We start from the raw sequence: 23544 nt of genomic DNA on the forward strand, positions 1-23544 counted from the left end.
TGTTACCACTATTTTACACATGACAATCATGGAGAGCCTAAGTAGCTTACCAAGACTCACAAAGAAAGTCTGTAACAGAGCAGAAAGTAGAACCACATATCTCTATTGCAAAGGAAATGATCTTAAAGCAGACCAGCCCTCCTTTCCCAGGCAGTGAACTCCTGTGGATATGGTAGTGGCATGTGGCAGAGAGAGATTAGTTATTCTGAATTAACATACTCCACCTCTGCAACACCTCGGTCTGTGCCCATTTTGGGCCCTCGTTTGGAAAAAATTCTACCAACTTGACAGCTGGAGAAGATGATCTTAGTGGCCATTTCCAACCTTAACGATTCTGTGGCTCTATGAATAACAGAGAGGCTGCAGAACCATCTTGAGACAAACCAAGATCAGCATCCTGCAGCCGAGCAAAACAAAGGCATCCACACGAAAAACTCCTGCCAGCAGAGCAGGGCAGTGATTTGGGATGAAGTGACTCCAGCAGCGGGTAGCTCAGCAGCTCTGGCAGCACCAGCCTGTTTGTGCTGCTGCTGACAGCTGCACGGAAGAACTGGGAAAGCTTTTCACTTTGCATGTTTCCTACTCTAGTTGCCCTTTTCAGGAGCACGGCCCAACTGGAATGGCCTGAGGCCTTGTCTCACCCCTCCCTGGAAACAGGAAGGCAGCTGGTATACTCCACATTATGTACCAATGGCTTGTAAAAATTAATGCTATCCAGCTGCCTGTGAATGGGACGACTTTTTAGAGCTACAGTCACACTCTGGGAGGGCTGTGTTTGCCCAGTGCCTATGCAATGATAGGAAGATGGGCTCAGCTTCAGGACTCTGCTCTGCTCATGGGTCCCATGCCCGGGGACCACTTGTCATGCAAGCATTCCCAGACAGATCAGGGAACAGCGTCAGGCTTTCTTAGATTACTCACATGAACCAAACAAGCGGGATTTGGCCTGAATACAGGAATCATTCAGTTACCCACTGCAAAAATATAGCGAATAATTGAAGATGAAAGGCAGCTATAAACAAACAGCAGTCCGGAATATTATGCTATTCTACAACATTGGGATTGAGCAGCACATGGAAAAGGAAATTCCTATCTGTATGAAATGGCAGGAGAAAGTTCAATAAACAGGACGTCATTATCAAATTATGAGCCAGACAAAGTGTCATCTGCCACACAGGTGAGAGCAAATGTTGTCACCAGTAGAAGTCAGAGGCAGGCACCTCTGGAGACAGAGGTGGGGCTGCAGGCCAGGGAAGAAGGGAAAGGGAAAAGAGCTGTGAATAATCTGGTTTGCTTCTCCTGCTGCTGGGGAAACAGGAGAGGACAGCAAGACAGCTGCTGCTTCCTCCTGCTGCTGCTGGGAAAACTACTTGTTCCTCACATCCCATTTTCTCCACCATAGAAGCAGTTGGGTTGCTAGTCCTGAGACCGTCATGCAGCAGAGCCAACACCAGCTTGCCAGCTCCAAGGCAACGGCTTTGTCCAGAAGTGGAAGCTGCTCTGATCCAATTCATTATTCAGACAAGATTCTCGGGTATGCCGAGGAAGATGTCCTTCTCTTGGTTTTTAATGCCACCAACAGAGACCAGAGCCAGCAACAGACATGGGAGAACTGACACCTCTCCATCTGTGTTGGATACCTTGGATGACTGAGCTGTAGATGTTCCTGTTCATCACTGCAAGGGAGCTGGACAATATGGCCTATAAAGGTCCATTCCAACACAAACCATTCTGTGATTCTATGATTCTGTGTCTCAACCCATTCCTAACAGCCAGGCCTCCAGCAATCACCATGGTTGCAGGCTTTAAAACCTGCCTGGCAGCAGAGAAATACCCCTGGCATCTTGTAATAACATCCCTCTGCTACTGACCAGCTGATCCTAAAGGAAACATTGGTTTCGTTCACCATGAATGATGTGGACAGAAGGGTGAGGCTGAGCTTTGGCTCAAAGCCCTGAGTGCAATCATTCCTGCACCACCCCAAGGAGATGAAGAGAATAAAGTTTGACTCCTTCCCTGCTCGTCACTTGTTGCATTCAGCAGAAGCTTATGGAAGTTCTGTGGAACTTAGATATTTTTTTGCACTTGGAAGAATATCTACAAAACTTGGGAAAGGGAAGATTTTGTCACAGAATGAACAAATTTTTTGGCTTATCGTATCTGTCATCCCAGATGAATTTACTGTATCAGAACATCCAGTACTGACAATGAAGATATTTCTCTTCATTCACAGAATCATATAATTACAGAATGGTTTGGATTTAAAGGGCCCTCAAAGATCATCGAGTTCCAACACACTGCTGCAGGCAGGTCTGCCAACCACTCCATCAGGCTATAGACCAGGCTGCCCAGAGCCCCATCCAACCTGGCCTTGAGCACCTCCAGGGATGGGGCACCCACAGCATCTCTGGGCAGAAGGTTGTCAAAGACTTCTAAGGCTTTCCAAGACTTTCAGTCTAGAACCAGTGATTCCAGTCTACAAATAACACCAAGATGACTGCAGTATCTCAAGAGACCCAAGAGGAAAATCTTCCTTAGCCACACAAATACCATTGAAATTTAGCTAAGGGAAGAGCGGTGTTCACAGATTCACTACAACAACACAACCAGGCAACAAAGAGCCAGCAACGTGGCAATTCTTTTTTCTTTCCAATGTCTGTCTTTTATATATTAATATATATTTGAAGAATCCTATCGTTCACTGCATTTTCATGCTGGCTTAAAGACTAACTAGAGCTGGGCACAGGCTCTGTAGGTTCTCCAATGCATGCACAAACCACCATTGGCAAGCTGAGCAAGAGCATGGTGCCAGAGCTGGTAAGACAGATTTCTCCACACCCAAGACATCTACAAGTTTTTCTCCTTCAAAACATGACAGTTTCGAACACTACACACTACACTTCCCACTCCTCCTCTATACTCCAGTCTCATCTTTTTTTTTTTTTGTTTTGTTTTAAACTGAATGGCCATAAACTTCACCAACAGATTCCATACGGGTTATGTTACACCACCACCCGACTCCAAATCAATTACAGCCCAAAAGGGATAGAGTTGCAGAGAAGTCTGTGAAGCCCAGTCCTGGTGTTTCTATGAGGGACAGAGAAACTACAGTGCTAAGAACGGAGCCTGGAGATCCAGCTGAAAGAACTGAGTGATTTCACAAAGAAAGCATGGGACTGGGAGGCAGGAGACCTTGGTTTGCGTGCCAGCTCTGCTGCTGACTGCCTGTGTGAGATCGAGCTCTTTATTTCATGTCTCAACATATGGCTCCTTGCACACCAGAGTCCCCAGGGCCTCCCTGCGCTATCATAACACTGATGGCTCATGATAAAGATGCAGAAGGCTTTCTGGGAGACTAAGGCACTGCAAGGGTCCGGGATTCTGTTTCAACACAACACCAGATATTTCCACTGCAGTTCCAAGCAACACGAGCGTGCTGATCAGTGAGAACTACCGGAACGGACCATGCTCTTCTCTGACAGTCATCATTAGGAGAAAAATCACAGCAACAGGAGGATGGAGGGGACTTAACTCATGAAGGTCTGTTTCCTGCTGTTACAAGCAACCATGTCACATTATCCTTTTCATAAGTCACACACGTTTGTTTGTCAGGTGTACTTTGCTGAGCCGAACTTAAGGTGTAACCTAAGAAAGCAAAGTAGCCAAACAAAAGAGCAGTACTTTCCCTACAGGCAATGGCTGTGAAGCATACAGAGATAAGGGATTAGGCAAGCTGGGGCTGCTGCAGATCTCATGAATGAAGCCCTCCACCATCTACGTGGGACAGCAGGCTGTGCTCCAGGCCAGCTGTGAGCAACCTGCTGAATGAAGGCTGCTCCTGACAGCTCAGGTCTGAGACCTCTGGGGCTCACTTGTTTTCTGCTGATCTCAGCAGAAATGGGAGCATTTCTAATGAAATCGAGTTTGACTCCTTCTCATTGAAGCCCTCTTCAGCTGCTTTAGTTTAAGGCTGAACTCACCAAAGCTGGAAAGGTCCATGACTTGCAGCTAACGAGTCTCAGTTTGTCTCACTGCACCGAGAAATCCAGCAATTGCAGGCACTGCTGTAAGAAATGGATACAGAAAATGCCTTGCAAAAACATGCTGTGTACCTGCACGTCCCGGTGGGGCACAGCCCAAAGTCTCAGCTCACTTTTAAACTCTGCACAGCTTATCCTTAAAGCAAGGATAATGAAAGAAGCAAGTGAATACTGCTGGATAGCCCGATGGAAGATGCTGTTGCTAAGCACCTGTTTGGTAAGTTAAACAAAGAAACACGACACACTGATCACTCAAAAGCCAAATTTCTCTCTGGCATAACTCTACTGAATCAATCAGATCTCACAAGGAATGAACTCAGTACAAAACACCTCTGCCTACGGCCACTCAGGGTTTGCCCTTCCCAGTTTTAGCTCTGTTCCTCCAAAAGTATTGCGAGGTAGAGCAGGGAGTTCACCGCAAAGTCATCCTTTGTAGATGGGAAGCTATGGGTGGGGGGAGGGGGGTTGCTTTCCCTCTATCCAAACCTGCCCCAAACTCCCCTCCTGCAGGATGCAGTAGAGCCTTTCAGTGCATTCATGCCAGTGTGAACACAGAAAGAAAAAAAGCCTTCACTCGCCAGCTTTTGATCCAAGCTCGCAAGCAAACATCTCGGAAGAGTTCCTTTTTCCTCAGCAGTGAAAATCGTGGTAAAGCACCATCTTGATAGTTCCCAAAGAGATTCGCTTACAAAGCTCGGTATAGGGCAGGCTTGTTTGGTCTCCCGAGATGTATCTCATCCTCTGACAATTCACTGTATCTAGCTATATGTGTATAATTATCTGCTCTGATACCTGAGCTTCTATGCGACAGTCCTGCCCCCAGTAACCCAAACTATCCCCAAGGCATGGCATGCACAGAACGGTCAGGGCCGAGGGGAGGAGGTGGCGGACTGCCCCCGTTTGCCACTGGAAATCGGCATTTTAGGGCCTTGTACTAATTTCCTTGCTCGTGTGAGGAAACTTTTTGTGCATTTATATAAAATAGGAGGCCAGAGGTGCACACCCCCATCTTACTTCCTAATATATTATGTCCTCCCCTGCCGAGTCCTGGGACTTAGTCTGGATTTGGTAACTGAAGTAATATAAATGTTAGCTAAGAAGCATTCCAGCAATATGGTTCCAATTTAGGCTTGTTTTGAAGTCTAAAGGACCAATATGTCTCAGGGATTCTCCACTGGACGCTCAGCCCCGATGCCATTTGCACAGTAAAGCTCGCTGCTCTCCAGACCCCTCTGCAATGCCACGGGGCTCAGTTCACTCCCAGGCAGGATGCTGTGCAGAGCTCCAGGCCCTCACCGATGGCTCCCTGCCTCTCCTGTCTGGGGTTTGGCTTGGGAAAGGGCATTGTGTTTGCTAGAAGAAACGATGGCACAAGATGCTGCACGTTACCACCGCTGTCACACTCCTTATCCTGTGTTTCGGGGACAAAGCTGCCACCTCTGAAGGGAGCCATTCTCTGTGAGCTGTCTGCACTTTCCTTCACTGACACGCTCCTTGCAACGCTGCCTTTATTTGTGTAGACGTGCATTCTCCAGGTTTGCTGCCCCTTTTCCTCCCTCACACCCCTACGGAGCCCCTGCCTGAATCCAAGTAATGAGCTAACCCATGGAACTCATTGCCCTTTATCTTGCTGGGGAACGTGCACCTTTTGAACTGCCATCTGCAGATTGTGTTGATGCACTGACTTGTTAACTGTGCCATACTGTGAAGGAAATGGCATGATTTAGATCAAGTGCTCTGGACGGCTGTTCATAAGAAACACTTGAGCCAAGCTGTTACTGCTCAGGATGTGCCCTGGGGAGAGGGGTTTCGTTTCGGGTCATGCTCTTGCCTTGTATGAGGGCAGGCGCAAAGTACTGAAATCACAGTCCTTCCCTGAAGCTGAGGGGAGGGGGGAGGAGAAACATTATGAAACCATAGAAGCGAAGCTGCCAAATTAACTTCTCACCCTTTCAATCACACTCCAGAGGATAAAAGCCTAACATTTCTGCCTCAGAAACAGGCTCAGTTTACACCAAACAAGTTATTTCTCTAATTTATCAGACTTGCCAGCTATCATTCTAATTATTGGAAACCTCAGGCTTTTTATGAAGTCAGATGGACAGCATATTTGCATGGTCATAACGTACCACTGGATAAATAGGTCTTGAGGAAAGAGAGGGTTTTTAGAAAGGAATCTGCAGGTTTAGTTACAGTCAGGGGGTAAAGACGCTACCACTGGAAAAAAAATAAGCAGTTCTGGATTTAATTTTCTTTCAAAAAATGCCACTTCCGACACCACGTAACATGAAGTCAACCAGAGAGGAGGAGGCTGTGCTGGAGGGGCTCATCACAAGCCTCCCATTGGCTTCCACTGGCGTTGGGTCAGGCCTTCATTCTTCCTCTTCACTCACAGCAGAGCAGCACAGAACCAAGCTAAGACCTGTCGGCCGCGGGGCTGGAGGAGCAGTCAGAGCCATCAGACGGGCTGCTGGCCGCCCTTCCGCAGCACAAACGCTGATTTGTCCATTATATGTAAATGGATGATTAGAGTCATTCTCTAAGACAAATTTACTTTTCTGCACACTCTAAATCTGTTTAGTCACTTTAAAGGTGTCAATTATTGGAGCACGCTAAGGCTATGAATTTCTTAGTAATAGCTTTAATAACGTTTTGAAATGAAAAGCAGATACCTTGAAGTTGGCTTACTTTGAAAAGACATATGAGTAGATCTGGCTTTAATTTATGTCCTATTCTACATCTGGAATCCCTTATAATTAAAACTAAAAGCTGGACTACTACTTCCACCTGTCAAATGATGAAAAGATGGATGCACTAATAGCTTACTAAATAGCCCAACATGATAGAGTTTACTTTCCCGTTCCATACAGTAAGAAAGGATTTTGGACAGGAGGCTAAAGGTCTTTGGTCATTACTAATAGCACGCTTTCGGTATTAACCTACGTACCCCACTATCACCACCACCAGTGCCTTTTAGCACTGAGATCTCGAAGCTGCAGCCTGCATTTTGCTTAGATGCGTGCATTGAGCTCTGCTGCTGCGGCGCTTCCAGCCTCCCCAACCCACACAGCTTCTCTCAGCAACCTGTGCAGTGCTTCACCATCCTTACTGTAACTAAATTCTTCCTTATATCCAATCTATCCTCTCCTTTAGTTCATTTTAATTGCAAATCAAGCTGTCCACTGAAATCTCTGAAGCACTCATATCCCAAATGGCAGCTTTCCCATTGATGTGAGCGTCCATGGCATGTGACAACTCAGACCCTGTTCGTGTACCTTCTCTTGCCATTCCTTACAATACCACCCTCTCCTGTTCCTGTTGATTCACCTCTCACATCTTCCTACACTGCCTGACTCAGAGCGTTTCAGTGCAAAAACAGGCCCTCAAAAGATCTGTAGGGCTTTGGGATATGGGGGCAATATAAAAATACAACAATTGTTGGATTAATGGGTTAAAATGCAATAAAATAATGACTTCCTACAGAAATACTTCATACTATTTTCATGGCTGTGTTTCTCTTCCCTGTGTCTTTATACAAACACAGCCACGATATGAACCCTTTACAGGAATATGGGAGATTCCAGCTCTCCAGTGTGAGTCTGCAGCCTCTTTTGGCCCTTCAGAGTCACTCTTTCCAGCAAAATCTTGCCTGCTTTTCTTCCAAGCTGTTGCAAAAACAACAAAAGAAAACAAAACAAAAATATATCACATGCAACAGAGGGAGGTATTTGTTTGCAATGCTACATGTGCATAGAGTCATAGAATCACAGAACAGCCTGGGCTGCAAAGGCCCACAGTGCTCATCCAGTCCCAACCCCCTGCTGTGTGCAGGGTCACCAACCAGCAGCCCAGGCTGCCCAGAGCCACATCCAGCCTGGCCTTGAATGCCTGCAGGGATGGGGCATCCACAGCCTCCTTGGGCAACCTGTTCCAGTGCGTCACCACCCTCTGGGGGAAAAACTTCCTCCTCAGATCCAACCTAAACCTCCCCTGTCTCAGTTTCAAACCATTCCCCCTCATATACAGCATTCAAGCAGAATTTTTAGGTCAGATGGAGAGTTACAGAGAAAGCTGTCCCAAATATTACAAATGCGCAGCACTCAACTTCTTACGTCAAAGCAAAGAGTAATGTTTCAGCTGCTCCAGCAAGGAGGAAATGATGCAGGTATTAAACATTATTACGAGAACAGAGACACATTAATTACTGTTTATCCACCAGGACTGTGAATGGAGCTTTTTGTTGTGAAGGATTTTCATGGGGAAAGTTAATATACTTCGTCCAGGCCATGAGATGGTACAAATCAGTGTAGTTCCATCTAAATCAATGGATCAGTGTTGATTTACAGCAGCTGAGGATCAACCCCCTCTTTTTTGGTCTGCTGAGGATTGTATAACATATACAGCCTAGAAACACCGATGACAAATTTGAAACCGTGTAGGGATATGGTGAACCAAAAGCCTGATTCAAACCCAAACCGGCTACTCTCCTTTTAAATCACAGAGAGCTGCTGTCCTAAACGGTTCTGTCAAGTGAGCATTGTGAGACATGCATCAAAACGCAGCTTTTGCAGCCTCCGCTCGGAGCCACGCACGCCGCATTCCATACAAACTCAAACCCGCCCAGCGCCGATTCATAAATGATGTGTTGGTTTAATCTATTTTTCACAGGGGGTGTCGCAGAGAAGGAAAATTAGAAACAGGTAGAAGGGACTATTATTACTGTCTCACAGTGTGCTCTTGTACATGAGGATCGGATTAAGATAACATCTGGTCTGTATTTCTTGAACTATTTCCCTTTTATCACAAGAAAATCGGCAACCCATCTCACAACTGCTCCTAATTTAGATCTAAATATCACTGATGAAACATTGTACAACATGCTGTTATCTATTAAAATGATTTCCCTGAAGGAACAGTGGATACTTTTATACTTTCCAGCGAAGCCAACCATATTCCCCCTTAGCACTAACTAGTTGCCCTATAATCAGATACTCAAATGGTAAAAGCAAAATCACTTTGGAAAAAACAAGCGGGTCCCTGCTAAGTCTTCAGCTGGTGCAAATTCATGCGTATCCACCGATTTAAGTGCAATGATGCCCATTTACACCACCTTCTGTCGGATGAAGGCTTTGATTGAGCAGAGGGCTGTTAGAGGTTGGGCGGTTCAGCTGGGTTGCAGTTGGACTCCGTTGATCTTGAAGGTCTTTTCCAACCTGAGCAATTCTACGGTTCCTGCGTGGCCCAAACCTGCCATGCACTGTGTATCTCCTGCACTCACTGGCTTAAAAAGGAACTGCTTAGAATTAAATGTAGGCTGGGATGTGTAATTTATCAAGAGGCAGCAGAGGCAGAGCGAAGAGCCCTGTGGTTTCGCTGGGAAGCAGAGCACAGCACACTGTCCTCCCTCCCGTTTGCTTCAAACAGAGGAATTGCCAGTGGAATGCAGTAATCTTTTTTTCAGCACTTTGCAGAGTTCAGGTCCCCAGAAAGGAGCCTATTGAGTTCAGCAAATAAAAACTTCTGTTTTCTTCGCGAGTCTATAATTCATTTTCATGGACAGTAAATCAGAAAAAGGAGGGGGGAAAAAAAAAACCTTTTGCGATCTCAAACTGTTTTGCATACCTTCACTGCACATCAGTTTTACCCATTTGCATTGTATCCTCACCACCTAAAAGGGGGATTAGATAAGCACACACTCTCTGTATTAACCAGTTTAATTTAAAAGTAATTTCTACCATCTGGAATTACTGTTTACTGTTGTTTGGAGGAGGAAGAAAAAAGGAGAGAGAATCTGAAACTGCAGAAGAGATCATCACAGAATAATCAGTTTGAAGGAGGGGGAAGCATACAAGGAATGTAATGGATTGTCCACCAGTCGACTTGTATATTTTGGAGGGATCTCTGAGAATAAAACCTCTCCAGTAGTTATCACCGGTCACACTGGAGCCATTCATTTTACACCTGCTGGTGGTTGTTGTCTGGCAACCAGTCAAGGGTGCTATTAGCAGAATTAAGCTCCAGAAGAAAAGATTACCCTGTAGGAGGTAAGATAAAGACCGGGCAGCGTGGCTTGTTATCAGTATCACAATGAGGACCAGGTCAGTGTGGGTTTCATTTCAAACAGGTAATCTCTGCTGAAATAATAGAGTAATTGTTGCTTTGAAACCTTTATGTGCTGCAGCACACTACGGCTCATTTGATACAGACTCTGGATTTAATGAAGAACTCCAACAAGCCCAAAATGCACACATGGCGAAAGAAAAAAAGCAATGCACTGGTGGAAAATGCCTTTATCCTGTAATTCCAGGTCAATATAGTGAGACACAAAATGCTACTCAGGACAGTTGTATACCTTGATTTATGCCTCCCCTCCTTCTCAGGTTGCTATCTGCCTGCCATGCTTCGGTCTATAAACATGCAGTAACGTCATACAGAATATTTCAAGTGTAATAACATAGGCAGTGATGGCACATCTCACAAAGCCTGAACACCAGCAATGAATCAAAGAACTCCAGGGCAGTTCCTTGAAATACAACTGTTTCTGAGTTTTCTTCTAAGGCCTGAAAGATGTCAGTGGCACGGGCTGCAAGAGGAAGACACACGTTGCAGCTGATGCTGATGGACAGCATTCAGCTTTTTCTGGCAAACTGCCTAAATGTTTGTCTTGAAAAGTAATTGTGGAGCAGCCTTTCCCTTTTCTCTTTGTAAAGCACCTTTCCTCAGTCACCTCTACTAGGAATGTACATTAAGTGTTTGGAGATTAATCTATTCTTTTATTTTATTAATCCATCCCTGGAGGTGCCAAAGGCCAGGCTGCACGCAGCTCTGAGCAGCCCATCTGGTGAGGGCACCCAGCCCATGGAAGGGGTGCAACAGGATGGTATTGAAGGTCCTCTCCAACTTCAGCTGTTTTATGATTCTGTGATACTACAAATCTTTTGCAGAAAGTGCTAAATGGAGAAATACTTCAACTTATAAGTTGGAAAATACAAAAGATGAGTTGGCAAACCCTACTGAAGTACAAAGAAAATGAGGGAAGGAGTTGTCTCATCTATGGCCTCTTACCTTAAGGCGCTCTTGGTTTCCCAAAGCTTGGAGGCATTTAAAGAGCTTCCCTCTGGTGTGGATACTGTCAGCTGTGCACAACCTCTTAAAGCCATGGCACAAGGCAAGGCCTGGTAGAAGCAGGTCAAGGCTCTAATATCTTCTACTGGAGCCACTCTGAGCTCTGGATGTTGATTAGGCAGGAGTCTTCTACATGGCGATGGTCCTCTGACTTCCTTTTCAACACAATCTGCAGATGATATAAACAAAAAAGGGTTAACACAGCATCAACTCCAGATAAGACTATTATAAAATCATGATGAGATGCAGTCAGTTACAAAACTAAAGTCTCATGACCCACATGGCATCGATCCTCCTGATGTAATGGAATATAAGTCTTAAAAAGCTTTACCTGTTTTAGTGATTATAGATTTGTATGGCAAAAAGCAGCAGAGTTGACAAAGTAAATAAGAAAAATCTTCACAAATGTCTGTTTTAAACAAGACTTTGTAAAAAGCGATTCAGTGCTCAGCCTATGGCTCAAATATGGGCAAGCAGCAGCTGCATGTGGGAAGTCAAAGGGGGAAAGACATATAGCACAGGGATACATCTTACTGTGGTCCAAGACATTCAGAAGAGGAAAGTGCTGATGCAGATAAAGACTGCAGACGGCACAAGGCTTGGTGGAGCAATGGATACCAATATAAATATGTCGATTCTTCAGGTTTCTCTGATTTGTCTGGTTTTTAGGTGCAAGGCCATCCATCAATCCATCCCTTCAGAATGCACGATGCAGACAGATCATCATGTTCAGACTGCTTTTAATATCAAATCATAAACATTTTGCAGTGGTGAGTGCCACAGAAAACACACTGAATGACTGACAGGTGCAATGCAGACACTCAGTAAAGTCAATGGCAGTGGCAGACATGGAATACATTGTCAGATTTGCCCCTCTCTGCATTTTACTCACAGTCTGTACCATCCATCAGCACTAAATTAGGGCTCTCAGATCTGCAAAGCTAAAAGGCTCAGAACTCATACTTCCACATTACTCCCACTGTCAAATGCAATCTCAGCTACAGAGAAACTGGTCTTTAAGAAAATTATTCTCTGGTCCTAAAACAGAAAGAAAACAAGAATGAGAGGCTGGCTTGGCATTAAGAGCCATTTGGTTCCTGGTTGGGATACATTAGTTCTGATTTTGCCTCCTTAGCAAAGGCCAATCACTTCAGTTAACCCAGACCTGTCCCAGTGGAAGTATTCACTCTGTCTGCACCACCAAAAGACAACACTGTCTGGTTCTAAATCCAGGGAGGAGAAAGGTACCAGCCTCAAAGGAAGTCCAGCATCCCCATCCTTTCAAGTTGATAGCTGAAACAATTACTTGCTTGTGCCTTGTGTTCTGCTAAACTGCCCCAATTATTCTTTTTGCTTCTGTGATGCCTTGGAGGCAATGAAATACGGAAAGCTCCTCATTCATAACAAAGCTTAGATTCTGAAATGAGCTCCACAGGAGCAGCCTCCAGGCTCATGACTCCAATGAGTCCCACTGGGGAGCATGTGGGCTTGCCTACAGAAAGATCATGGCAGATTTGAGCATATGAGCTGAGGGGGCTGATCCTGCTAACACCTCATACCGGGCATAGAGCCAGGTGCACAGAGATATTCAAACTAAATCCTAATTAAGTGTCTGAATTCCCAGTGAAATCCATGGGCAGTTGGATGCCAAAGCATCAACGTGGATATCGATCCAGCTGCTTATCAGTCTGAGCAGCATCCTGCTGATTCCTAGAGCAGGTGGTGGCATTTGCTGTCTTATTCCAATATATCTTCTTTTTGCTTTAAATGTAAGAAAAGCAAGCTCTGAGGATGACTGTATTATCATTAAGTTTACACATGCAAGAACGTTCTCCAAGGAAAAGAAGAGCTCGTATCTCAGTGTGAGCCCAAGCTTGAGAAACACAGGTTGAAAATCAGCACATCACTACAACCCACAAGGCTGCAACTTTATAAAGCCTTGTAAAATATCTAGCCCTTAAAGAAATGCACTGTCTAAAGCATAATGACCCACTCCACCCTTTTTGCCACATTACCATTGAAATGAGCTGATAAAAAATGTTTGGTGACCAAGCCAATATAAAAACATTCTGATTTCACACCAAAGGCATGCTCAGCTTCTAACAGGAACTAAGAATCCTGCACCTCTCTTAGATCATATCTTTGCTGCCCACTCAGAGTAAATGATTGATATAACAGACGAGTTGAATCAAGATGCTGGTTCATTCTTTTCCTTTTTTAAGCAGCCACTTTCAGCCAACAGATTCTTTTCCCCCAGAATATCTGTGATTCCTTAGATTCTTTGAGGCTATTCCCTTCATAATCAGAGGAGCTGCCCCAGCACAAAGCTGCAGCACATCACTTTCTCCCTGCTGCCGGAGCTCCCTGGGTCTGAGGCACACAATGCTGCAACCAGGTCAGCCAGCCTGAGAAAGCAGGAACACTGTGGTGGGCAGAAGAGCCCAAAGCAGGGAGACAGGAGGGAAAACACTCATGTCCCTGTTATTTCTTTAGCAGATAAAGGCCTGAGCTCGATCCTGCTGAACTCAGAGATGCAGTTCCTATCAGGTCCAACAGAAGTAATCTCTGAGAGCATGTTTTCTTGCCAGCTATCTGAGCAATATGGCTGCACCCTACAGAAAATAATCCTTTACTATGTCCTAAACTATACAGATCTCCAGAAAAGCCAACCTTCTTTGAAAGAGCATCTTTGGGATGTGGGTCCCCACTCCTGTTGTTCCTGTCCTCTGGTACTTTCCTCCTCCTGTGATGCTGTGAGAGTTCACTGCAATTACAAATGCTGCTGATGAAAAGCAGGTTTTTAAGGTAGAAAAACAATTTCTGATCCACAGTTTTTGGTGTACAGACTCATGTTCTGACTAAAAATACTTTGCTCTGGGGATGTTGTTTGTTTTCTACTGCTGTCACTGCGAGCAGCCTGGATCTACAGAATCTGGACAGATATTACAACCAAACCACTCTGAGAAAACAAATCTTAAAAACAATATATGCGATGCAGCTGTTTAGTAGCTCCCCAGGGCTCACTGGTGCTCGCTGCCAGCTCTCAGCTTTTTGCTTTAAGCCGGGAGGGCCCATGTCTTTAGATTACCTTATAGAGTATGTATGTCCCTCTGCTCTCAGTGCTGTCACCCTAGAAGGCTCTAACAAGTCTCCCACTGCCACATACTCATTCTCAGGGAGATCTGTTGATGTTTTTGCCTCCTTTCAACCTTCAGATCCTTCTCCCAACACTTTTCACAGCCTCCTGGAAAAGGGATTCTCCAAGTCAACAATTTGCTTATTGTCTCCCCAGTGTAAACTTCAATGGTTTTCATCTGGGAAGTGACTGCCTTGCTTGTGCTTTTCACAACTCCTGTGGATTCCAGGTTTAAGAACCACACCACCACCAGAAACCAACACATGCACCTGTCTATTGCTCAGCAGCTCAGTTGTGTATGGGTATTATGGGATTTATGTCTGAGAGCTCCTTTCCCTCTCAATGCTCAGTTTAACTATACCAAGATGCAGCAGCTGACAGTAAACTTTACACATGAAATTATACTTAAGGGTGTGATAGTAGAGGAGACCTCTTGTGTTTACAGAATCCCACAGGGCTTCTGAGGTCCGTGCTTTTGGCCCTTGTTGCAGGATGGAAGCCTAAACAAACCATCTAACATAGTAAGGAAATACTTCTCAGCCTATTATATTCCCCCCAGCACCATCACCCCTCCCATACGTTAAAATAGCACAGTATTCTGTACCCCAAAGGCCTGTCATTTGTATGGAATGCCAAGAGCTTGGGAAGCACAAGGGGACAGTGAGCGGGGAGGTCTCATCCCATAGACACTCTGTCCCTTTCCAACCATGGGAATACTGGAATACAGCCTGCCTCCCTTGGTGTGTAAAACAGCCTTGAGAGATGAAGGCTGATCTTAGCCTGAACAATAATCAAAAAAAGATGTTTCCAAAATGGCACAGCTCCTTCTTAGCCCAGAATCTTTCCCTTAGGACAGTGATGCTTCCTATAGGTTACATACAAACAAAGAATATGGAAGATAGAATCATAGAATCCTTAGAGTTGGAAGAGACTTTTAAAGGCCATCCAGTCCAGCTCCCCTGCAGTGCACAGGGACACCACAGCTCCATCAGACTGCACAGGGCCTGGTCCAACCTGGCCTTGAAAGTCTCCATGGATGGGGCATCGACCACATCACTGGGCAACCTGTGCCAGTTTACGCTCGATCCACAAAGTCTGTTTAGTGCTCAGCCACATGGAACAGAGAACATCTCAGCCCCAGGGACACTAGACCCCAAGTGGTGCTTGATGCTACCTATGACTCTTCCTTCAGTGCCATGAAGGAAGACTGAAGAAATAAGATGGACTGAATGGTTGGTAAAAGTACCGCAGATCAGTCCCTGGCTTAGACCTCAACAACAGTCTGCAGGGCAACCATCATGAACGTTTGGTGCAAGGCTTCCTGATGCTTTCCTCTTGTTTTGCACTATTTTATCAGTTGAACTAGTTTTAATATAAGCATAACTAGTTTTACAAAGAATGAAATTCCTGTTCTGAAGAGAGGTGCTACGTCTGCTTTCTGCTCTGTGGAGACAGTGGGCTCAGGGAGAAACTGCCATTGTTCTGCATGGATTTTCTATGCCTTTTGTGGACTGTTTTTTTTTGGAGGGGTGTTGAAACCCACCTGCTTTCTCACAGTTTCACTCCTACTATCTTTTCTCTTACAGTGGAATGCTAATGGTGTTAGCTAAGCCACATCACCCATGCTTCTCCTGTGGACCTTTGACTGCAGCCGAGAGGTTGGGTGGGCAGTGGGGAATGGCAGCCTTTCCAGTTACTGAAGGCTAAATGCCACAAGGGCCACAGACCAGGAGCCCAAGGTAGCTATAAGCAATGACCACAATGTAAAACCTGGGCAGAGATCCTACACAGAAGGCGCAGTCATAGCAGAACTGTGTCTTTCTGCTTCCACCATTCGCCATCCATGCTGGATCATAAGAAAATCTAATGCTGAATTGTTTGTAATTTGCACAAAGACTGAAGAAGGAAAAAAGCCTCCATCCCAAAGACTCAGAAATAAATCCAGGGTTAGAAAAGCAGAAATGCCCAAAGCACTCACAGTGTCTGCTGTTACTCATCCAACCTCCACTATCAGAAGAACTCCCAAGAAAGAAGCACGTCCACAATCCTTCCATTTCCAAATCCACATCCAGCTATAACGCAGGGCAGGATTTGCAGGGTGTGGAATTCTGTGCTGTGATCTTTGGCCGTCTGGGAACCAGGAGGTCAGACAACTTTCAGAGATGAGCTCTGAGTGAGGGAAATGATCATTCACTCCCCCAGTGCAATTCACTCCACCTGTGGGAAAATATTTGTTCCAACTGAAAAAGAAATGAGGTAATTTTATCCCTCTTCTTTCTGGTGAGGTGGTTCAGCTTCTGCCATGCAGCCGGGCAAGCACGAGAGTGGCTGGAACAGAAGGAAGAGACCCATTTAGGTGCACAAGGAAGAGGAGCAGAACTGCCCCTTCCAGTTCAAGTGAGCTGCTGGACTGGCTCACTCTTATCATGTAAATTCCCTCCTGGTCCCAACGAAGAGGGTGAATTTATAGATGACCTGAAGGACAATCCAGCGGAATGGCTTTAGACTGCCCTTAAAAGTTTTGCCTAATAGGGATAGAACTGAAGCACCTTTACTGGATGAGGTAAATATGGGCCGTGGTATCTGTGCCTTAATTCGCTCTTGACAAAAGGTCAGCTTAGATGGACCCAAAGGGAGGACTGCATTATGCATCTCGTTTGAAACAGGAATCTTCCTTTTCCCTTGCACACAGGCATTCTGCTCTTTTGACTCGGCACACCTGTTTTCTCAACTAACTCAAATCCTTTCAGCCACGTGTGCCCAGGGGAAGGAGGGAGTGTAATAAATAGCAGAAGCAAATAACTTACCCGGTAAAGAGCATTCCATGCTTTCTGTATGCAAATTCTGCATAAAAATTCTGCATATATGGTACAGAACTGCTCTGAACTGAACTCTAAAAATGCTTAAGGCAAACACAGCTGTTATCAAGTGTTGTTCTTTCCAAAATGCCATTTGGTTTGATAGTTATCACTATGCCAGCAGCATTCCCCATTCAAATCTCTCTTTTTGAGGACTTAACAACTGATTTACACAGGAGAAATTCACCCCAAAAGTCAGTGTTCTGGATCTATACCCAAATGTGCATCTCTCCCTTCTTATGATACCAAGTCAGCCCAAATTAACTCCAGCAGATCCTGGCCAAAGAGGCTGAGACAACTGAGGCTTTTAAGGATTACAAGTATTTTTAATTTGAGGACAGACTTGTTAACATCCCTGTTCAGTGAAATATTTCAGTGCCTTTGAGTACGTTCTGAAATCTCACCGGTGTCAGAAGACACGGACATGATACACGACGTTCAAACCCCAGTATCTGGTACAATTTGCTGAAGTGCCTGGAACTGTAATAACTGTAATAATAACTGTAATAACCCTATTGAAGTACCAGCTTTGGAGAGCTGGGTTTGATCAGAGCTGTATTTTAGTTGGCTGGTTGTGTTTTTTCATCCAGCTATAAAGGATTGGTTTTAAGAATCAAAAGTCTTTTAAACTCGTAATTCTGTAAAACTAAAGAGGAAAGCACTTCACATATGCTTCCTTCCTTCGGGGGGCTGGTCATGGGATCTCTCTGCACATCGAGTTCTTGAGAAAACATCTAAAATAACCCAGCAGCTGGCATTTGTAAATGTCATAGAGACAGCAAGGTCAGCTCCCCAGCTGAGCTCTACTTAATTCAAATCAGGACCTGAGCTGTTGATTACTGACTATGGTTTAGAACCGTAGAATCACCAAGGGTGGAAAAGATCTCCAAGATCATCCAGACCAACCATCCACCTACCACCAATAGTTCCCCACTAAACCATGTCCCTTAGATCAACATCTAGACACTTCTTGAACATATCCAGTATTATAAGCACGTGTGTTACTTAACGTATATTATTTACTATACATGCATGTCTGTGATTTGGAATCCTGAGCAGGAATGATCTCATCCATCACACTGAGTGCCTACAAGAGAGACAGGAACTCACTGCCGCTTTGCATCCCAGCATTTCCTTTAACCTCGCCAAAGTGATTCCCATGGAGGAAGCAGAGCTGGCAGCCTTGTCTGGGCTGCCTCTCTTCATCCCTTTCAGATGGGTGGATCTTTCAGGATCATCCTTCCCAATGCACCAACCAGCACTGCTGAGCTAATGAGGTGGAGCAGGTCATCTGCACACAAAACAGAATGGGAACAATCCTCCTTCCGCTCTGAAGCAAAGACAAGCCAGTGCCGTGGCGTATATTAGTGCAATGTAGCACAGCTAATGCTGAGCCCCAAGAGAAGGGAATTCACAGAGTGCCTTGGGAGCACAAACCAATATCATCATCGTAAAGCCCGACCTTACAGCTGGAATTCCATTTTTAGAAAGTGAAGTAATGGATCCTCTGTGTAACGTCAAAGCGCTCTGTACAGCACGTTCTCCCTCATTAGCTCACCAAGCAGCAACAGCAGAGAAAAGGGGGGGTTACTGATGCGTTGTAATTACTGACTGACAGCCTGCCACTGGGCCAAGCAGAGGAGTCTCTAATTAATGCAGGCCTGTTACTTTCCTCTCGGAATGCTTCCTTTCCTGAAGCACAAGGTGGAGCTATGGCAGGGAAGCCCAACCCAAGGCCTGATGGCTATTTCCATCCCTGTCACCAGAAGTAATCTAAGCAAGTTTGACTTCATCTGGGCACAAGTAGAGCTCTGAGAAGAGCAGAAAATAAAGGCTGATGGTTCTGTCTGCTAACAGTGATGTTATTAACCCTGGGTCCTAATAGAGAGCACACAAATAATCACAGTGAAGGAGTCCTGGCAGCAGGCTGAGCTCCATGACATTGCTGCCTTCATGGAAACTGTGTAGAGCACATCCTCAGGGCCTTCTAGGGTTTCTGTGATGGTTTTTAGAATCCTCATGTGGTTAGCATCAGGTGTAAGGATAAGCTGTCAGTACTGCCTTTCAACAGCAGGGCACTTCGCCATCAGCAATGAAGATGGGCAGAGGGTTCTCAGCTATATGCCATTACACCAGATGTGACAAATCTCCGTTCCTCCCTCAAAGAAAGCCACCTTTTTGCCTTTATGAGGTACAAACTAATAGTTCAGGTGAAGGAGGAAATGGGTAGAGAAACACCTTTCCTCAACAGGCAGCTCCAAGTTACTTCACGGGGACTCTCACACTCCCCAAGAGGAATCACATGAAAAAGCAGGGACAGAGATAGAAAAAAATGAGTGAAAATATCGCAGAGAAAGGAGGAAGCCTGAAATCTTGATCCTGAGTGTGTTCAGTCATACCTGATAATGCAGACATGGGAAGAGCCCTGCAAGAATTAGGAGGAGGAACACACTGAGAATTACTACTGCCTCAAAGCAGACAGACTGCAGAGGTCAAAGACAGACCTCAAGATGTCAGAGCTGACAGACAGTCCTGTCTGAGGATGCCACGAAGGAATCTGATACAGACAATCTGCAAGAGACAGAAGAAAGATAACAGAAAGGCTGATCATTGTCCAGGAATGAAAGCAGCATCGCTGAACAAGCGTGGAATGAGTCCAAGCTCAGGAAGGACTTCAGTTACAGCCCATGCTGATACCCATGACATTAGACCAGGCACCATTCTGGAGCTCAGGACAGACTGCAGGAAAGGGTTTTTAAATGACCTTTTCAGAAAACTTTCCGAGCAAGTTTCCCTGGCTTGGATCAGTGAGTGGAAGTTTAGCAGGGTAAGCAAACAGTGAAGGAGGGAAAACTCGGTCTTGTTGAGCATCGAAACCATTACAGGGAAGAGGGTTTCAGTCTTACACAGAGGGTTGTTAACAGCCTCTTGGAAGAGAAGCTGGGAGTCTTCAAACTAGCTGTGTCCTGGGAGGCTGAAAATGAGATAAACGTGATAGAAATGCCTAAAAGTGTGTGTAATCTCTAATTGGACAAGATTTGATTAGCAAACAGCACTACAATTCAAGGCATTATCCAGCCTAAGGATGCCTCACTACTCCTTTGCTGGAGATTCTCAAACCACAGCTTAGCCTGTACACACCATTTCTAACGCAGCCAGACTCATCAGGCAGTTTCAGGGCCTCTAAGCCAATCTCACAGCAAACTGTCAGCAAAAGGCTGGCTCACCCTCCTGGCTTTTTCATCCTGTGCTGTCTTATGCTTCCACACGTGTATGGTGAGATTCTTCAAGGAATTCAGAGTGCCATTACACAAGACAGCTATTTATCTGCTTAAAGACAGACCCGATGTACAGTAGGAGGTGCAGAATCACCTCTTTCAGAAGAAGGGCAAGACGCTCCATCAGCTCAATTGTATCACATCTTCAATTCCTTCCAAGCGCAGGAACATCATGATGTAGGTAGTCTGAACCACCTTCTAGAGATTTATCCCTAATTAACAGTAAGGACTTGTTCCTTTGCAAAGACACTTACCTGCTCGGTGGTCAGAGGGTCATATGGAAATGCACCGTGAGCATGTCGGAATGCTTCCAAACTTCTAAGTGAGCAGTAAGGCATCCGTCCAGGCTTCTGGTTATCATCAGGTTGAGACAACTGTTCTCAAGTCTGTAATGGATAGAAAGAAGCGGTGAGACTTTATTGGAGTAACCAGTAAGGTCTGTTGTGCTTTGAAGGAGGTTGGAATATCCCCCAAGTATTCAAAGAGAGACTACAGAAATACTCAGATATCAAAAAGAAAAGCTCAGTGTGAAGCTGAAGAGATTGACACAATGAGAAGAGACCCAACAACCGGGAGCTTTTCAATTTAACAGAAGTATATCACGATCCTGCAGCTGGAGGGGTGGAGCCAGATGGATTCAACTCTAAGAGGTAACTTCCCTGTAATAAGCATTATCAAATATTGGACCACCTCAGCTAAGGATGTGGCTGCCTTTGTTCTCTTTAACAGGTACAGTTCTAACAGAACGCTTTAACCTGGCTTCCAGAGAGCATCGCACAGCTTTGGAAACAGGAGGATGTCAGTGGGTGATCAGTGGTCCCTTCTACCCCAAGAGCCCATGTGCAGGTAGGGGCACTTCTTTAAAACAAATGAACGAAGACTCTTGCAAAGCCAGAGTGTGAAGTGATCTGATTGACGTGGTCCGTCCAATGCAACAGACTTTGCTTGGTAGGCTGAACTCACAAACTTCATCAGCTTCCCAAGAGCCCTATGGAACCATGTGGGTGCTCACCCCTTCAAGACCACTGCTTAAAAATAACTTAAGTATGAGTCATTGCTAAGAAGCAGACCGAGAGCCATTAACCTTTGTGCACAGTAGTTAAAACGTGTGGTTACAGACATGGATTCACATATACAAAGCATACATGGACAGGATGACCATCGTGGTCCTTTTCAATCCAGGCCATTCAATGATTCTATGCTATGTAAAGCTCCACTCCTTCAACAGCAAGGAGCAGTCCTAGGAGTAAATAAGCAGTAAGGAGCAGCTGCTCACAAGTAACACTCCTTTAGCTTCGTAGAGATTTTTCTACAGTAACCAATTATTTACATCAAATTGAATTTGTGACCAGCAGAGTTTAAAGGCAGCAGCAGCCAGCAGCCTATATGCCCCAAGCTCCATCTCACCTTGCCCCTCCTGCACCCCCCCGGGCAAATTTTCAGGGTCTGCAAACTGAAAAGTTTGGAAGCTTTTAGGCTCAGTTTTCAGGAGCCAACAGCTGCTCTCAGATGCCTCCATCTTCAATACCTTTCCTGTGATTTTGCTTTTAAAGATGATAAATCAGCAAAGATCCTCTCAGTTTCCTGGAAGCTACACTTCTCTAAGGAACTTTACACAAAATGAAAAACAACAATTAATTTTAATATCCCAGATAATCATCTTTGGTTTTTGGTTTTTTTTTTCCCTTTATTTTGCCCTTTCCGCCCTTCCCTCCTTCCCCTCCTTTCATAGAATCACAGCATGGCCTGGGCTGCAAAGGCCCACAGTGCTCATCCAGCTCCAACCCCCTGCTATGTGCAGGGTCACCAACCAGCAGCCCAGGCTGCCCAGAGCCACATCCAGCCTGGCCTTGAATGCCTGCAGGGATGGGGCATCCACAGCCTCCTTGGGCAACCTGTTCCAGTGCGTCACCACCCTCTGGGGGAAAAACTTCCTCCTAAGATCCAACCTAAACCTCCCCTGTCTCAGTTTCAAACCATTCCCCCTTGTCCTATCACTGCCCACCCTCACAAACAGCCGTTCCCCCTCCTGCTTATATTGTTCCTTTCCCTTTTCTTCATTCTTCTCTAACAGAATAAATCAGAAGAGCTGTCAGATCACACTTCACAAATTCCATAAGAAAGAAGGCAGACAGCCCCAAGAAGCAAACCTTTAACAACCATCTCTTCTCAGGGCAGACACATCTGCACTGTCAGCTGTTCTCCAGACAGGCAGGTTTGAATATTTCCACACACACAACACTCCATGTGGGCTCCCAGCCCACAGCTCAGCTCCTGAAAGTGGGTTTTGATGGGTCAAAGCCATTTTATTGAATTAGCCCTTTATTGTTTACATTAAATCCAAGTGAGCTCACAAATACTGACTTATCCTTCTGAAAGGATGGATTATACCGTGTGGCTCGGATGCAAAAAAAAGATTAGGGTTTGCACTAATTGCTTCCAGCATGAGGTGTGCGTAGACCAGAAGACCACTGAAGATATTCTGCTGGGCATTGCAGTGCGGCACTGCTTGCCATCTTTTCTTGCCTAAGGATGTGCTTCTCCATAGCATAATTTGAAGGGCCCCACTGTCATTAAAAGCCATGTATGAGGTCAGCCATGGCTGGGATGGAGGGTAATAACAGCCTTTCCCACACAGAACTGTGGAATATTCAGGCTGGAAAAGCCCTCTGATATCTCCAAGCCCAACCCCAGCCCACCCCACTGTGTCCACTGCCCACGTCCCTCAGTGCAACACATCTCCCAAAGTGGCTGTTGCTGCAAAGTGCACTGTAGCATCACTTGCTATTCCGAGTCAGAAGGGAAGAAAACAAAAACCTATTATCTAGTTATTACTAAATGTGTTCTGATTCATCGCTCCATCAGCGGAGCCGTCCATCAGCAGGCATGGCTTCTCACAGGACAAACCCCACGGTGCTTCCAGCAGCCTGAAAGATTAGAGCTGCGTACAGATGTGAAGATGTGGGAGACACGATCCGCTGGGATGGCTGTCACTGCTGCAAACCACCAGCACTGCAGAAAGACCAGACAGACAGACAGACCCACGTGGAAGGCCCACATTACATGTTTTCTTCTCTAAATGACCCCTCCTGTTTCTCACAACCAAA

At 45.4% G+C, this 23544-nt stretch overlaps 1 long non-coding RNA gene across 1 annotated transcript in view; it reads right to left on the reverse strand.

Moving 5' to 3' along the window:
- LOC107315492 overlaps nucleotides 1–23544 on the reverse strand; it is a 129930-nt gene that overhangs the window by 77769 nt on the left and 28617 nt on the right. Inside the window, exons 2-3 of the long non-coding RNA XR_004307344.1 lie at nucleotides 20692–20823; nucleotides 11106–11334 (exon numbers count right to left, since the gene is read on the reverse strand). This is a non-coding gene — a long non-coding RNA (uncharacterized LOC107315492). The remainder of the gene's footprint in view (nucleotides 1–11105; nucleotides 11335–20691; nucleotides 20824–23544) is intronic.

Source organism: Coturnix japonica, chromosome 5 (assembly GCF_001577835.2).
Source record: "Coturnix japonica isolate 7356 chromosome 5, Coturnix japonica 2.1, whole genome shotgun sequence".
Lineage (NCBI taxonomy): Eukaryota > Metazoa > Chordata > Aves > Galliformes > Phasianidae > Coturnix > Coturnix japonica.